General features: G+C 38.3%; 1 protein-coding gene across 2 annotated transcripts in view; it reads right to left on the reverse strand.

Annotated features, from left to right (window-relative positions):
- The window catches only part of LOC126323231 (G-protein coupled receptor 54), a 124,698-nt gene extending 106,332 nt beyond the window's left edge, over positions 1-18,366 (reverse strand). For both annotated transcript variants that reach the window (XM_049994617.1, XM_049994625.1), the window contains exon 1: positions 18,335-18,366. The gene's annotated coding sequence lies outside the window, so the exon portion shown is untranslated. The remainder of the gene's footprint in view (positions 1-18,334) is intronic.
- Positions 18,367-19,483: the final 1,117 nt, after the last annotated feature.

The raw sequence follows: 19,483 nt of genomic DNA on the forward strand, positions 1-19,483 counted from the left end.
TGCGCGAAAAACGTTCTGATGGTACGGAACACTGTCACACGATGGCTGACTCATGTACGGTAATGGAAAGTTATTGTTCGTGCATGATGCCGGCACACGTAGCTGTGGAATTGTATAAACACTGTCCTGTTGAGTACAGCTTGTCGATGTGTTCGGAAACTGCGTAGAACTATTGCGGACGCCAGGTGGACAATTGGAAAACCATACCGAAGCGTCCGTTGGAACACTTAGTTGGCACGTGTTTGGTGTACCAGACGGCAAGCGATCCATTGTGTACTGCTCGACGGTATAAGATTTCATTGTAGTACTCGCGAACAAAATTCGGGGTCACCAGTATGGGTATAGCGTTGTAGGATTGCCGAATCCAATGATTCACACTACACCACATGTAATAAACACTATTTTATTTCTCGTAAGCACACATATACAGTTGTTTACATTCTGTATTCTCGGTAACGTCCGTACTCTTTCATGCGCGACCACAGGCTTGTGCAAAGATCTTGCCAAAAACAAAGATACTACACGTGACCTGGTCGATAGTCGCCACAGACTATTCAAGTGTATTTCTTGGCAGTTTGATGATGACGATCAGCATGTCTTTGGAGATGGTTCTTCAAAGTTTGCTGCAGCAGCAACTGGAAAGCCAGTGTCATTTGGAAATATACAGCAGGAATACAGTGTCATATTGCACAGGGTGTTGACCAGACTACTGGCACAGCCCCAACAATTGCCAGCCCATCAACCTCCCTTCCACACCTATGATGAATGTGCAGAGCACTGGGAGGCATACGAGGTGTGTTTACAGCACCACTTAAATGTCTTCAAGGTAACAAATGCTTAGAACATTAAGGTTCTTTTTCTCTCATGGATTTCACTCCCCCCCCCCCTCCCCATTATTGTATCAGTTGTTAAGAAAGGTGACCCCACTTCAGGAACTGTCTTTCTTCTCATTTGACAAAATGTGTCACCTGTTTCATCTTATTATCACCACCTTACTCATGCTACTTTCTTGATGGCAGAGTTTCATCAGTGCAGGAAAGAATCTCATCAGCCATGTCATGCTTGGGCTGCAGAATTACAGGGTCTCAATCAGAAGTGCTACTTTGTTTCCTGTCAGCATAGGGAATCTTACACTGATACTGTGGTACAGGATGCTATCATTATGCTGACAAAGAAGTTCACCAGCAGGTGCTACAGTTTGAAGATCCTTCCTTGGAAGAGGTGCTTTCTATTGCTCAATCATTCAAAGTTTCTTGTATGGCAAGCCACTGGTTGGATTCCTGAGCAGACGTGGCCACTGTCAACTTGGACAATGGCAGGAACTTGGGTTCAGGCATATCCTTGGAGGCAGAAATCGCAGTGGTTCAGCTTGTGTGTAAACCACCTACCACATGAACACATCTATGGTGGGCTGTTGCCCGCAAACCACTTCAATCATTCCCCATTTGTTTTGATGAACATGAGAAGCCCAACTGTCCAAAGCATTGGTCCTCCTACAACCACCATTGGAAGAAAGCATACATTGTGGCCGCATGTCAAGCACAGCCACTGGTGTCCCATTCTTAGCCCTTCAATTGATGGACATTAATGTCTTCAACTCTACATGTCACAACCCTGCGACAGCTTATAACAAATTGATCATCAATGTATGCCTCACTGGGAAGCCACTTCAGTTGCAAGTACATACAGATGCCACAATGTCTCTAATTACTTATCATGTATATCTTCTCTGTAGTGCACTGTCATTGTCTCCAGCTTCACATCATGCTGTAAATTACAACAAACAACAAATCACTAATCTCAGACAATTTACATACAAGGTGATAGTACACCTGTTAATTTTTCTTGTGATGGATACTACTTTCATGGAGAACTTGTTTGGCTTGAATGCTTTCACAGCATTTAGTCACAGTTGCCGAATCGGTTAACCAGTTCTGGCCAAGTACCTTGCCAGGAACTTGGTGAACTTTGCAAGAGTTTTTTGGGCATCTTTTCACCTGAGATTGGCTGGGCTAAGCATTTTGCTGCCCTTATTACCATTAAACCAAAGGCGCAGCCTTGTTTTGTTCGGGATAGGCAAGTGCCAATGTCACTTGGTTATCAAGTTAAGAAGGAACTCAACTGATTGATGGTTTTCGCTGTGATTGACTGTATTTCATCTAGCAAATGAACTACACCACATGTAATCATCAAGAAAATATCTGGACAGCTCCAGTTTTTTGATAATTTTAAGTTGACGATTAGTGCACAGGCTGTGAACAGCATGTACCCCATCCAGCATCTGGATGAATTGATGACCAAACTGGCAGAAGAACAGTACTTTTCCAGATTGGATTTATCAGAGAAATATAAGCCGGGATTTATCAGAGAAATGTAAGCAGCACCCACTTAATGATGAATATCACCAGCTGCTTACCATGAAAGCCCCTTACAGTCTCTATGAGTATAAACATTTGGTTTTTGAAATGGCAAGTGCTTCAGCTCTTTATCAGTGTTTTTTGGAGCAACTCACATAACATGTCCCCTGCTGTATGAACTATTTGGACAAAATCATGGTCACTGAGCATTTGCGGCACCCTTTGGCTTCTGTTCCAAACTCCGCAGGACATAGGTCTCAAGTCTAATCTGGATAAATCTCACTTCTTTCAAACTTCTATTGAATACCTCAGGCACATATTTACCAATAGTGATACAGATGTCACTGCCATTGATACTCTTCCTCGATTTACTAAACTGAAGGAGCTTCAGGCTTTCCTGGGCAAAGATGATGAGAGTTTTTTTCAGAAGCTGATAAATGCAAAAGAGGAAATTTCTGAGGAAATACATATTTGAAATATTATACCAAAATATTAATTGCAAAAGGGAATAATTTAACATTTACATTGATTTTGTAGGCATAATTCTGATTATGTGTTAGAGTTTCCTAAAATTTTCATTTTTTATATCAGAGGAGAGGGACAAAGTTGCCATGTTTTTCAAAGATCAATAAATACAAAGATGGAAGTTAAAACTTTCCTTTGTATACACTTTAAAAGTGTTTCTTCTGTTTCTTTTTTATCCTTAATATTAATTACAAAGAAAGCTACTTTTTTGTTCATTTTTCATAGAAATACAACAATCTACTATAACATAACACTATAGTATCATACTCTTCCATAAGTATTTGATAAGAAAAGTGCAAAATAGCAACAAATGTTATTGAAATATAATACAAAATACTGGCTACAACAATACTAAACTGGAAATGTATTGATCACTATCAACAATATCTTTCGAAAACTCTTCTGCTCTTTCTGGTATGTTAAAATGCCTCATAAGTTATGACATATCATCAGTTCTGGCTTTCTACACCTATATCTCTACAGAACTTCCATTTTAAGTGTCCAATACTGACAACAGTGCCTTCTTTTTAGACTTTTCATAAGCCATATCTCACTGAGCAGTGAAGGAATCTTCGATCATTGGGCTTTTATAGTAGTATATTTGAGATCCTTTACTACTCAGTCTTTATTATCTTGATGATGCAAATTTGTTCCAGCATATCACAGTGTTCAGTTGGTGAAAGAATATGTTTCATTTTTCAGTAGTCTTTTTCCATTTTGATTGTCTTCAGTTCAGATGGAAAATATCCTCTTTTGGACTTTTTCCTCGCAGTGGCTCTCTCTACACTTATAACTTTTGATATGTTTCCACAGCTTGTGTAACTTCCTTATCTTTAGTAAAGCTCCAGTCTCCTCACATTGTTTTCAGCTGATAACTTCTCTGTTACATGAAATTTAATGGCCAAATTTCACAGTCTGTCTTTGGACACCCCAGATGGTTGAAATGTTGTGCACATGTTGTACTTTATCGTAAAAGTATTATTCCTTTTTCCTTCCTTCTTGATATTACTGCATTTTGATTATGTGATTACCATGTATTTTGGTAACAATTTACACTGGTCAATTTTGTTTAAACTATTTACATGATGATGAAAAGCAGGTATCATCACATCTGTGATCAGCTGCTTTGCATTATTTCCTTTGTAAGGCTTTTGAGTTCACTGGTATGTCTGGTAGCCCATGTGAATAGGTAATACCTTACATTTTCTCAGTCTGCTTGGTTGCTTCACTTCTGACCTGGACTTCCTACCATTTGAAGACTCAGTTATGTGCATATCATTTTCTGAATCACTTGTATTAAGCTCCATTTTATACCCTAACAACCTACTCTTTTATTGCAAACTTCTCCCTCACAAAGCAGGCTTGTACTGAGTGACAATCAGTAAGTAATGTTATTGTTTAAATCACCAATTTCTATTTTGGTTCTGGCAGCAATTGGTTGCCTATAGTAATTGGTTTTTTTTTCCTTTTTTCTTTGTTTCCAGAAAACACTCTCATATTATCATTGACCGCCTACCACACAGGGGGCCCAGGTTCAGTTCCCAGCAGGGAACTGGATGCTGTGTGTCCTTCATTATCATTTTCATCATCATCATTGACTCGCAAGTCGCTGATGTGGCGTCACCTAAAAAGGACTTGCAATACAGCGACCGAACTTCCCCAAATGGGGCCTCCTGGCCAGCAATGCTATACAATCATTTCATTTCATTGACAGCAACATCCTACAGTGCTATTTGCCCTTCAAGTCTCTCAGAAGAAAACTACAGTTTGCATTTATTGACTTGTGGATTAACTGGCTGAGAGCAAATATCAATTTTTTCAGAAACTTTTAGTTTTCAGCCACCTATAACAGTAGACCATGCATTGTAACTTGATATGTAACCACAAAAATTTGAGCTCCAGAAAAATGAATATTTATTCACTTTCAGCCACCTATAACAGTAGACCATGCATTGCAACTTGATATGTAACCACAAAAATTTGAGCTCCAGAAAAATGAACATTTATTCACTTTTGAAAAAAATGCTCTTCAGTTGCTCATTATCATAAATTCAACTCACAAGTGGCTACTATGCGTATTTGTCACCAGCTCCTGCAAAAAGGTGTGCTGATCATCTGGATGACAGCACATGACAAAGCATTCATGACTTTGAAGGACAGTCTCCGTTCAGCCCCTTGTCATGCTACATTGAGCCATATAATCAACTTGTGTTGGCTATTGATGCATCCTACTTTGGGCTCGGGGTAGCGCTGGCTTATTGCAATTCTGTTGGTTCAGAGTAGTTGATAATGTCCACCTCAAAGGCATTCGACATAGCACACAAAAATTTCTCCCAAGTTAAGATAGAGGCAGTGGACAGCTTTGCTATTACAAGTTCTTGTGTCACTCAGACTGTCAACACAGAGCCTATCCTCTACCCAGGTGTGGCAGAATATCCAGAGGGGAAGGCATGAATAATGTCTGGCCCAAGCATCAGACTCTGTCCATAATTATTCTGTGCTGGGACACAGACTGACTCATGACAATGGTGTGATCTTGTTGATGAAGCAACATGTTGTGCCACAGGTGGTCATTCCACCTTCTCTCCAACAGAACATCTTATGGTCTTCCATCATGGCCACCGGAGAGTGTCACAGACAAAGATGCTGTTTCACTGCTATGTCTACTGCCCACATGTCAGCCAGAAGATTGAACACTTGATTGCTGTGTGTCCCAAGTGTGTAGCTCACCAGGCCAGCTTGCAGCGATGTTACTCACCATGGCTGGCACCCACACAGCCAAGGGAGTGCATCCACATGGGTTTTGCAGCCCCCTTCCTCGACACCTTTTGGCTGCTTGTCATTGATTCATACTCTCATTTTCCATACATTGTAATTTGCTACTCTACAATGTTGCAGTCTGCTGTGGATGCCCTCAACTGGATATTCGCCACTGAAGGCTTTACTCACAACCTGCTGTTAGATGGCAGATAGCAGTTCACCCCTCAGATCTTTCAGGACTTTTGTTTGCACAATGGCATCCACCACATCTAACTTCTCACAGTTCCAGTCCTATTGGTAAGAAAAGCTTGGCAGAGATACATTATGGCTGCCAATCATGTGCACCTCCTGCTGCCAATGCCTCTCACAGCTCTTGCACCTACATTGCCATGCTGTGTACCAGGGCCCCATCTGGGTTTGTGCTTTTGGCCACTGTGATTGTTGTATTCTGGTTATCTTCCATAGTTAGCACAGTGCAGTGTTCAAATAACTTACAGATTATGCCCTGAAACTGGCAGGGTGTGCTCCTGATGAAATATTCGTGGTTGTTCATGATGTCACCTGGCTGCGCCCCATAACTTATTTGAAGAATACTTACCAGATTATATACAAAATTTGTGATTGAGTTAAACTCTCTTTTAACCATAACACACTGTAGATCTCTTGAATAAAAAACTGTACCCAGTAGGTGGAAGAAAGCATTCTATTTGAAGGGCAACAGAACTTTTGTTGTTGTTGGGGTATACAGGCACTCAATGGAAAGGTTATCAGTGGCCAAAACTTGTATCAAAATGTTGGGCGCAATCATAATGAGGTATCTCAAACAACAAGATCTCACCCATGACAGCCTGCACTAATTCCTAAAAGATTGGTACTTTACTTGCATAACATTCTGAAAGCTATGGATCAAGGTAATCAGGTAGATTCAGAATTCCTTGGCTTCCATAAAGCATTTAACTCTATAGCCTCTGCCACGAATTTCACATATGTTTGTAGTGTATGGATATAGACATAGAAGCTGATAATTTGGGAGTATATGTGACAGCTCACTAAGTAATAGAAGCACATACTTGTTGACTGGCACACAAAGAAGGATGAAAACTTCACTAGCTTTCAGATCAATCCTTTATGGAGCTATCGTACACATACATAAGCATGCCCAAACACATGATGAAGATATCATCAACAAACCTGCACAAAATAAGCTGTTTAGGGTTTTGGAAGGCTACAAGGGTTTCCTCTTGATGGCCCATAAACAGACAGATGTAGATTAGATATAGATGGAGATGTAATATATATAGCATTATTATTACTCTTAGCAGTACTCAGTTAATTTCATTTGTGGAATAGATATTTATTTCTAGTTGTATAATGATACTTTTGCATGTTTATATGGCACAAGAAACTTTATTTAGAGTGTTGCACATCCTTCTTCTTCTCTGTTTCTGGTCAATGATGTTACATGCATATGTTTTAGAATAATACTGAATTCAGTAGATTATCAATTTAATGACATTTATTGCTAAGAATAAACCACTTCCATGTTAACTATGACACAAACACAACCAGACATAGAAGATGTACAAATAATATCCATGTAGCGTAAGCTTACAACAGAGTACTGTAACCTGGGGTTAACATCTTAAATGACTTATAAATCTCTAATAAGAATAGAAGGGACAATAAGTGGCAATTCTGGTTTAAATACAAAAGAGAATTTTCAGCCATTATGATGGTGGACGAATATGACTTTTCTGTTCATACAGCTTTTGATCTGACTTCCCTCGCAGTTACAGAGGGACCTACAGTCCAATGTGGTCCATAAATTATGGTGCAGCTTTGCATTTCCACATATATAAATAACATTCAGAGATTCACGAACCAATAAGTGACAGAGACAAGTCCTACGACCAGCCGAAGACTATTCCCCTGCACCTTCGGATTTGTAGTACAGTACTTAGCCAATAAGGCACAAAAATATACAGTATATAATAATAATACACTCCTGGAAATGGAAAAAAGAACACATTGACACCGGTGTGTCAGATCACACGCACGGAACAGCGGACACACCAGGAAACGCGGTGTTGGCCGTCGAATGGCGCTAGCTGCGCAGCATTTGTGCACCGCCGCCGTCAGTGTCAGCCAGTTTGCCATGGCATACGGAGCTCCATCGCAGTCTTTAACACTGGTAGCATGCCGCGACAGCGTGGACCTGTACCGTATGTGCAGTTGACAGACTTTGAGTGAGGGCGTATAGTGGGCATGCAGGAGGCCGGGTGGACGTACCGCCGAATTGCTCAACACGTGGGGCGTGAGGTCTCCACAGTACATCGATGTTGTCGCCAGTGGTCGGCAGAAGGTGCACGTGCCCGTCGACCTGGGACCGGACCACAGCGACACACGAATGCACGCCAAGACCGTAGGATACTACGCAGTGCCGTAGGGGACCGCACCGCCACTTCCCAGCAAATTATGGACACTGTTGTTCCTGGGGTATCGGCGAGGACCATTCGCAACTGTCTCCATGAAGCTGGGCTACAGTCCTGCACACCGTTAGGCCGTCTTCCTCTCACGCCCCAACATCGTGCAGCCCGCCTCCAGTGGTGTCGCGACAGGCGTGAATGGAGGGACAAATGGAGATGTGTCGTCTTCAGTGATGAGAGTCGCTTCTGCCTTGGTGCCAATGATGGTCGTATGTGTGTTTGGCGCCGTGCAGGTGGGCGCCACAATCAGGACTGCATACGACCGAGGCACACAGGGCCAACACCTGGCATCATGGTGTGGGGAGCGATCTCCTACACTGGCCGTACACCTCTGGTGATCGTCGAGGGGACACTGAATAGTGCACGGTACATCCAAACCGTCATTGAACCCATCGTTCTACCATTCCTAGACCGGCAAGGGAACTTGCTGTTCCAACAGGACAATGCACGTCCGCATGTATCCCGTGCCACCCAACGTGCTCTAGAAGGCGTAAGTCAACTACCCTGGCCAGCAAGATCTCCGGATCTGTCCCCCATTGAGCATGTTTGGGACTGGATGAAGCGTCGTCTCACGCGGTCTGCATGTCCAGCACGAACGCTGGTCCAACTGAGGCACCAGGTGGAAATGGCATGGCAAGCCGTTCCACAGGACTACATCCAGCATCTCTATGATCGTCTCCATGGGAGAATAGCAGCCTGCATTGCTGCAAAAGGTGGATATACACTGTACTAGTGCCGACATTGTGCATGCTCTGTTGCCTGTGTCTATGTGCCTGTGGTTCTGTCAGTGTGATCATGTTATGTATCTGACCCCAGGAATGTGTCAATAAAGTTTCCCCTTCCTGGGACAATGAATTCACGGTGTTCTTATTTCAATTTCCAGGAGTGTATATACACAAATTGTTGCAAATGAAATTCTAAATCACAGAAAAGCTGTGATGAAAAATTGTATTTGTTAACTATAATTTTTAAATGAAAAAACCACTACTTTCCTTGTATACTGCCAAATTTCTGTTGATTTACAGATGTGAAGAACACAACAATAATGTAACCACAATCCAATGCTACAACAAGGAAAGTTGCACATCTTATTTACAAAATTAATTACTCTGTGATTTGAATATGAACTTTTCTACTGTGGCACTTAAATGCTAGATTTGGAATAATGGTGACAATTATATGTGCCACTTATTAATAACAAATGTAAATAAATTTTACTGATTTTTATTAATTACTTCAGGTCTTTGGTGAGAGCTCTCTAAATGAGACATATTTATATGTATATCTATATCATTTAAACAATATTCGAAAACAATAGCGAAATTGTTGTGTAAACATCTTTTATACATTCTCCACTCATCAAGAATTTTATTCACCATAGATCATTTTACAATGATATTGGCTTCATCATACAGGATGTACTAGTACATACAGAATAATAAAATAAACAAGTGTCAGTACATTGTAGAATACATTTCAAGAATGGCAGTGTACCAAATTATACCTTAATGCGATAAGCTACACCATAATCTAATATAATATAGTATTGTATTGTTTATTGTATACACTATATAATTACACACAATTAACCACACCACACAATAATATGTTTAACTACAGACAGCTTTTAAATGCTAAGGCATCTCAAATAATTATTTAATGTCATAGAATGGATGATCTGACAGCCAGCTATACCACTTAATTTAAAAAATATATATATATCCATAAAATGAACATGAATTGGCAGTTTACTGAACATTTTAAGTGGGTTTACTTTGTGGGAATTTCCTGTTCTTGCTAATCTGTGGCGCACTACGTCAAAATTACCCTTAGCCGTGGTGTTGTGTTCACGTATTGCCCCTCTGGCAATAAATTCTGAAATATTATTTTTAATATAGAGTACAGGCACATAGATGTATAAATTTATAATTGTGAGTATTCAGAGTCTTGAAAGAAAGAGGACGACAGTGCTCCCTGTGACCTCTTTTACATAAGACTTTTTTTGTAATTTCATGATGTTCTTGATGTGGGGGGAGTGCCACCATATAATCAGACTATATGAAATATGTGACTGGAATAGCCCAAAGTATGTCACCTTAAGGTACTCCAAGCTCACTACCTCCCTTAGTTTCAAGATAAGGTATGCCACCTAAGATATTTTTCTCATACGTGATTGACATGTTTCTCCCAATAGAGTTTTGAGTCAATGTGAATACCTTAGAGTTTTGCCGACTTATTTCCTACTTCATTTTATGTTCCCATTAAAAGTTGTTGGGTTTCATTAGGATTGCACAAGAGCTTATTGGCTGCAAACCAGTCCAGGGCATTATCAAGTGTTTCTTTTTTAAGTTTATTCAGATCTAAAATGTTCTGATCTGTGGTAAGTACTCTAGTACCATCAGCATAACACATGACAGGGTGGGCTATGTTTTTAGGTAAATCAATAATAGCTACAATGAAGAAGAAGGGTCCAAGGATAGACCCTTGTGGTACACCTGTGCTGATTTCCATTACACAAGAATTTACACTTCTGACTGAAACGAATTGTTTTCCTTTGCTTAAATAAGAGTTTATCATAGCTAAAGTGCTCCCTTTAACCCCATAAAACTCTAGTTCCCCCAGTAGTACATCAATAGGAATGCAATTGAAAGCATTGCTTATGTCACAAAATACCAGTGATACCATGCTGTTGTTGTTGTTGTTGTTGTTGTGGTCTTCAGTCCTGAGACTGGTTTAATGCAGTTCTCCATGCTACTCTATCCTGTGCAAGCTTCTTCATCTATCAGTACCCACTGCAGCCTACATCCTTCTGAATATGCTTAGTGTATTCATTTCTTGGTCTCCCACTATGATTTTTACCCTCCGCGCTGCCCTCCAGTACTAAATTGGTGATCCCTTGATGCCTCAGAACATGTCCTACCAACCGATCCCTTCTTCTGGTCAAGTTGTGCAACAAACTCCTCTCCTCCCCAATTCTGTTCAATACCTCCTCATTAGTTATGTGATCTACCCATCTAATCTTCAGCATTCCTCTGTAGCACCACATTTCAGAAGCTTCTATTCTCTTCTTGTCCGAACTATTTATCGTTCATGTTTCACTTCCATACATGGCAACACTGCATACAAATACTTTCAGAAAAGACTTCCTGACACTTAAATCTATACTCGATGTTAACAAATTTCTCTTCTTCAGAAACGCTTTCCTTGCCATTGCCAGTCTACATTTTATATCCTCTCTACTTCAACCATCATCAGTTATTTTGCTCCCCAAATAGCAAAACTCCTTTACCACTTTAAGTGCCTCATTTCCTAATCTAATTCCCTCAGCATTACCTGATTTAATTCGACTACATTCCATTGTCCTAGTTTTGCTTTTGTTGATGTTCATCTTATACCCTCCTTTCAAGACACTGTCCATTCCGTTCAACTGCTCTTCCAAGTCCTTTGCTGTCTCTGACAGAATTACAATGTCACTGGCAAACCTCAAAGTTTTTATTTCTTCTCCATGGATTTTAATACCTACTCTGAACTTTTCTTTTGTTTCCTTTCCTGCTTGCTCAATATATAGATTGAATAGCATCGGGGAGAGACTACAACCCTATCTCACTCCCTTCCCAACCACTGCTTCCCTTTCATGTCCCTCGACTCGTATAACTGCCATCTGCTTTCTATACAAATTGTAAATAGCCTTTCGCTCCCAATATTTTACCCCTGCCACCTTCAGAATTTGAAAGAGAGTATTCCAGTCAACATTGTCAAAAGCTTTCTCTAAGTCTACAAATGCTAGAAACATAGGTTTGCCTTTCCTTAATCTTTCTTCTAATATAAGTCGTAGGGTCAGTATTGCCTCACATGTTCCAATATTTCTATGGAATCCAAACTGATCTTCCCCAAGGTCAGCTTCTAGCAGTTTTTGCATTTGTCTGTAAGGAATTCACGTTAGTATTTTGCAGCTGTGACTTATTAAACTGATAGTTCGGTAATTTTCACATCTGTCAACACTTGCTTTCTTTGGGATTGGAATTACTATATTCTTCTTGAAGTCTGAGGGAATTTCACCTGTCTCATATATCTTGCTCACCAGATGGTAGAGTATTGTTTGGCCTGGCTCTCCCAAGGCTGTCAGTAGTTCTAATGGAATGTTGTCTACTCCCGGGGCCTTGTTTTGACTTAGGTCTTTCAGTGCTCTGTCAAACTCTTCATGCAGTATCATATCTCCCATTTCATCTTCATCTACATCTACATCTACATCTACATCCTCTTCCATTTTCATATTGTTGTCCTCAAGTACATCGCCCCTGTATAGACCCTCTATATACTCCTTCCACCACTCTGCTTTCCCTTCTTTGCTTAGAACTGGGTTTCCATCTGAGCTCTTGATATTCATACAAGTGTTTCTCTTTTCTCCAAAAGTCTCTTTAATTTTCCTGTAGGCAGTATCTATCTTAACCCTAGTGAGATAAGCCTCTACATCCTTACATTTGTCCTCTAGCCATCCCTGCTTAGCCATTTTGCACTTCCCTGTCGATCTCATATTTGAGACGTTTGTATTCCTTTTTGCCTGCTTTATTTACTGCATTTTTGTATTTTCTCCTTTCATCAATTAAATTCAGTATCTCTTCTGCTACTCAAGGATTTCTACTAAACCTCGTCTTTTTACCTACTTAATCCTCTACAGCCTTCACTATTACATTCCTCAAAGCTATCCATTCTTCTTCTACTGTATTTCTTCCCCCAATTCCTGTCAATTGTTCCCTTATTCTCTCCCTGGAACTCTGTACAACCTCTGGTTCTTTCAGTTTATCCAGGTTCCATCTCCTTAAATTCTCAACTTTTTGCAGTTTCTTCAGTTTTAAGCTACAGTTCATAACCAATAGATTGTGGTCATAGTCTACATCTGCCCCTGGAAATGTCTTACAATTTAAAATCTGGTTCCTAAATCTCTGTCTTACTATTATATAATCTCTTACTAATATATAATCTCCAGGGTTCTTCCAAGTATACAACCTTCTTTCATGATTCTTGAACCAAGTGTTAGCTATAATTAAGTTGTGCTCTGTGCAGAATTCTAACAGGCGGCTTCTTAGCCCCAATCCATATTCACCTACTACGTTTCCTTCTCTTCCTTTTCTTACTGTCGAATTCCAGTCACCCATGACTATTAAATATTCATCTCCCTTCACTTCCTGAATAATTTCTTTTATCTCATCATATGTTTCATCAATTTCTTCATCATCTGCAGAGCTAGTTGGCATATAAACTTGTACTACTGTAGTAAGTGTGGGCTTCATATCTATCTTGGCCACAATAATGCGTTCACTATGCTGTTTGTAGCAGTTTACCCGCACTCTTATTTTTTTATTCATTATTAAACATACTCCTGCATTACCCCTATTTGATTTTGTATTTATAACCCTGTATTCACCTGACCACAAGTCTTGTTCCTCCTGCCACCGAACTTCACTAATTTCCACTATATCTAACCATGCTATTGTTTTCAAAAGCTGTTAAGGTTTGGTCAATGATTTTCAAGATGGTCCCTGTTGTGTTTTTCCCTTTGCAAAAACCAAACTGATTGCTACATAGGATATTGTGTTTTTCAAAGAAGCTGCTTATTTGTGTGTTTATCAGTGCCTCAAACATCTTTGAGAATACTGGAACAATGGAGACTGGTCTGTAGCTTTGGAGATGTTTGTATCCTTTTTTAAAAACTGGGACAATTTGTGATACCTTAAGTGCATCTGGAAAAACTCCAAATTCTACACATTTATTAAAAATAAAAGCTAATGGTTTGGCAGTTGAATGTATTGTCTTTTAACATCAGCAGGTGTGACAGCCCTCCATTGAAGTACCAGGTTAACAAGCAGTGGTGTTCCAACAAGGTCCATTGTAGATGAATTTGTTGCTTTAATAATGTTACTTATTTCTTCAACTGAGTTTAAAAAATTACTGATTTAATTCCTCAGGTTCAAGCATAGCTCTTTCTGTGCATTTTGGTGTATTCTCTTGTTTCATTATTTGCCATACTGCCTTGCATTTATGGGAGCCCTTTCTATATAGCTTTCCACTGCTTGCTTTTTTGCCAGAAGTAGTTTAGCTTTGTAGTATTTTTTTGCATTTCAGATATGACCCATGAATGTTCACACTCTGTTCTGCTTCTTGGTTAGTGGCTTGCTTATGCATCTGGTACATATGCATGTTTCCTCTAATTTCTGCTAGCTCTTCTGTAAACCAGTTCAGTCTTTTCTTTTTCATTTCACTTGAATATCTATTTTTTTTTTTTTTTCACTGGTGAGCAAGATTACCCAAAACTGTGTACTTCTTAAAGAAGTTATCAAAGGTAATTTCAGGTTCCCTCTTTCCAGATTGACAGTTATATATAAAGTCCCAATCTGCACTTCCTAATCTATCAACAAACATACTTATATATTCTTCCTTTAGTCCTCATCCCATTACTACTTCAGATTCTTCGGTTTTAACTGGCTGCCTCTTACAGAGTGTAAGGAGTAGTGGCTCATAATCTGCAAGTCCACTTCATGCAAGTCTGACTGTAAAATCTTCCCTATGGAAATTCACAACAATATTGTCTGTGCAGGCATTCTTACGTGTGGCACAATTATTTGTACAATAGAGGTCTAATGATCTTAGCATATTCAGAAATGTCCTAGCAACTGGCCTCTGCGTTTTCTGATGTGTTCTATGTTGAAATCACCACATAGAGCAATTCTTGTTTTGCTCTTCAATTTCTTTTTAACTATTAATTCACATTTTTCAATAAACAAATTTATATCACCATCTGGCGACCACTATATTTTCATTCATTAGTTTTCTACAACTAAATTCCCCATCTAGTTCTGATGAGTACGTAGATACATCAATTCTGGAAAACTTTATTCCTTCATTGACAAAAATTCCAGCACCACCATTCCTTCCCTGTTTTCTACATATCATGTCTCCCACAACATACCCTTGGGGAACAAATATATTTACTTGTTCTTGGGTTAACCAGTGCTCAGATGCTCAGATACACATATAACATCTACATGCTCAGTGCTACATAAATGTTCTAATTCTAAAATCTTATTTCTAATACAATGTATGTTAACTTGTAGAAAAGTAAGTAGTTTGCCACTGTCTGTATTCCTCTGAGAGCAGTTTGACTCTACATTGGAAGTTGTAGGTTCAGTTAATGTCTTTAATCTTGATGTACTGTCACCATTTGTGTTATGATAGCCACATACCTGTTCATCCACTTATTTCATGTGACAGTTACTCAACAAAATGAAACAAACAATAGCTCATAAACAAATAGGCCTATGTGAAAAAATAAAAGTTTTAAATACTCAAAAAGCAATGAATGTACAAAACATTTGGACACATGAAAACAAATTATTCATGTCATATACAAGGTGTACAACTTTGCTTCCACTGTTTGGTGATAGGTGGCGACAACGGTAAGTAGTGGTCGAAAGAAACAGATCACAGCATCAGGCAGTTAGCTTTGACGTCGGTCAACATAACCTCATTCAAACATTAGGCGATTTGTGTCGCCATCATAAAGTTGTTCTTGATTGAAAATGTCAGTTTATGAGCCAACTTTTCATCATTTGCGGGAGGTGTTACTGTTTTTTTTTTTTTTTTTCAATATGAAGAAAACAGCAGCTGAGGCTCATCAAATACTCTTAAGTACTTATGGTGAGGACACTATTAGTGAAAGAACATGTTGTGAGTTGTTTCAATGCTTCAAGAATGGTGATTTTAACTCCGTAGAGCAGCATAGTGGTGGAAGTGAGAATGTTTTCGAAGATGCAGAATTGGACACATTGCCGAGTGAAGACTCACATCAAATTCAAGAAGAATTGGCATGATTAGTGGGAGTGACACAGCAAGCCATTTCAAAATGTCTCAAGGCTATGGTCATGATTCAGAGAGAAGGAATTTTGGTCCCGTGTGAGCAGAAACCAAGAGACGTTGAATGGCGTTTGTGTGTTTGTGAACAGTTTCTTCAGAGGCAAAAACAGAAGGGATTTCTGCATTGCATTGTGACCTGGGACAAAAAAAAAGCTTTCATTACGATAACCCTAAACGCAAAAAATCATGAAGATATTCCGGCCATGATTCCACATCGATGGCCAAACCGAAGATTCATAGCTCCAAGATCATGCTCTGCATTTGGTCGGACCAGCTCGGCATAGCGTACTGTGAGGTGTTAAAACTAAGTGAGCATGATAAAGTGATTTTGCAGCACAACAACGCTCAACCTCACTTTGCAAAAGAGGTCAAAATGTACTTGGAAACAAGTCCTATCCCACCTGCTGTATTCTCCAGACATTGCTCCCTCTGACTATTACATGTTTAGATCGATGGCACATGACCTGACTGACCAACACTTCCAATCTCATGAAGAAGTGACAAATTATATTGATTTGTGGATCGCTTCAAAAGAGGAACAATTTTTTCGATGCGTGATTCATACACTGCCCGAAAGATGGGAGAAAGTAGTGGCCAGTGATGGAAAGCCGCTTTGAATGATACATGTGTAATCAATTTGTTTCAATAAAGCCTCAAATATTGGTGAAAAAACGGCAGAAGCAAAGTTGTACACCATGTAATATTCTTTAAAATGTGTAGTTATTCAACTAAATGAAGAAGTGGGCATAAAACAGATAGTCTGTGTCAAGCAGAAACACTAATCTTAATCCTTTTTTCGCTGTAAGAAGTATGATTTACATTATGGGTGAAATATTGGATGGGCTTCAAAAATACCTAAGGTTTCACAGGATACAACAGGCAGGGGTATGGTGCTGCAACTTGCAGAATATACAGTTCATTTTTATGACTCTGTGCAAGATATTAGTCATAAAACATGATTCCCTATTTATAGCCCATTCTGTAAATTTGTGGAGACTGTGAGATACATTTTACCACTCATGTATTCTTCATGATTTGCTAATTTTGTCATGAACTAGAACCTTCAATAGCGTAAGATGCATCAAGATATACATCAACAAAGTGAAGCAGTTACCAGAAACTGATAATGTACACCATATTAAACAAAACAGCACTAAAGCCGTATATTCTATTTGTTCTTAAAATGGGTGAATTTTAACATAACAAAATTAACAAGAAAAATACTACTTTGAAGAATGGTTTGGTACTGTTTTTCCGGTTATAGTGAGGAGTTTTTATTCATTTTATACTATTAACATCTACATGATAGTGCTGATATTTAAATAAGAATAACAGTTATATATGTGCAGAAGAGATAGAGATTAGTTTACAATGAACATTTCTATGTGACATACAGTTAACAGGGATCTTCAAACCTTGAATTTTAGACAACTGGATAATTTTTAGAAAAAATAGTTTGGTTATTAGAACTCATTTGTTCCATTTTCCAAAAAGTTTAATAAGCTTTAGACAAAATAGCTAATAAAATATGCCGTATTATTACTGAACTGCTTTGGATTGCCAACAGCCTACCTTATGCCATTTAATGGGCACACATTTCAAAGTTGCTTTCGGTAAATTTAGTTCATGAAAACAAAGAAACTAGCAAATATCAAAAAGAATTTCAACATTTCATAATATCTATGCTTGAAAAGATTAAATATTACATTTTTGAATGATGCTTTACTCTATTCATTTATTTCATATGATATAATTTCTTGAAGTACCAAATTTGCATACAATGTAATATTCACTTTATTTCTTTCTTTTCAGTAAATGTGATTTATTTATTTCTTTTCAGTAAATGTGATGTTGAAAACCATTGAGAAATTGGTCTTTTCAACATATCTTATTATCTCAGTATATTACTGTCAGCATATTAAGTAAAAGTCAAACATTTCAGATGCCCAATGCAAACTTGTATCACCAAATCATCTGCATTTATATAAATCTATACCAGAATAGACAGTTATAATTTAGAAAACAAAATAAATTTTGAGATAGTTTCCTCATCATGTTTACTACAAACTTACTACTTATATATCCTCAACTAACGTCTCACTACTGCTTTCAATTCAACTATATTTATTTTCCATGAATTAAAAGTTTATATACATATTTTTATGCATGCCCTATTGTAAATGTTTTATCTTCAATTTGAAAACATTGAAGGTTTTCTTTTGTTGATTGCATTAAATTGAAATACCATATACACAACACATGTTTATAAGTATTTGTGTTTAATTTCATACTAACCTGATTTTCTGAAACAGATGGAGATGATGAAGTTTTTTATATGCACATAACCTAATTTTGAAATATAGAACTGACATCATGAGAATATGGCATTATCTGACCACAAGAGAAGGGGAGATAGTATCACTCCAGCCCCTATCTGACAGTATAGATTATCAGCACTGCCTCAGCATTTGTGCATCAATTAGCAAGCCATATTTGCTTTGCTCTTCAAGAGCTGGATCAGCAAAGTGCAATCTTTATTACAGACTAAAGGCAGTTTCCATAAAAGTGGCAGGTGCCATTATCAATGAGGAAATGTGTTCAATAAACAACAGAATTTGTCCAAAAAACTATTAATAGCACCAATCTCAAACATTATCCTAAATTATCCATAAGCATTGGCCTTATCTGTAATTATTACATGAGAACATAAAAGTTGTCATCAATAAACATATGGAACATTTTTGTAAGAATAAAAAATGTGTATCTTTATTGACCCACATTATCACAGCAAAAGAGCTCAACATAAGGCTAAGCATATTTTAGTATTAAATGGGACTGTGTGAACACAAAAAAACTGCCATTTAACATATCACAGTATTACATGATTACATTTACGTCTGCATTATGGGTTGATTAAATTTTTCAGTACTTTACTTTCAGTAAGTCAATTTGTATAATGTAAGTAACATATTTTACAGACCATAAGACACTACAGACTACAAGATGGATTTTAATTTTTAACCATTTTTTTTAAATAACATTTCACCATTTTTATTATCATCTTGAATAAAAAAAGAAATTTTAGTTAAAACCTCACTGACCTTCAGAATCCCAAAAATCGTAATTTGAACTTTCTTCTTCTTGTTCTCTCCACTGTCATCATTGTACTCTTCATATATAAGATGGCGTTCACTGCCATTGAGAGCATTACTCATGCCACACTTCTTTAAAGATTTAACAGTAACAGCTTCTCTCACTCTCGAGCATGACTGTTTTATCCACTTGTTTGATTCTAGGTCATTTTAAAGCTCCCTTTGGTTTGAATTCATATTGGGTTTCATCCCTCATCCATTTGTTCCATTCCTCACTCATAAACACTTTAAATGGTTTATTTATCAATACATCAAGAGGTTGCAATTGTGAAGTACGTCCTTCCAGAATCAC

The sequence above is a fragment of the Schistocerca gregaria genome, chromosome 2, assembly GCF_023897955.1.
Source record: "Schistocerca gregaria isolate iqSchGreg1 chromosome 2, iqSchGreg1.2, whole genome shotgun sequence".
NCBI classification, from domain to species: domain Eukaryota; kingdom Metazoa; phylum Arthropoda; class Insecta; order Orthoptera; family Acrididae; genus Schistocerca; species Schistocerca gregaria.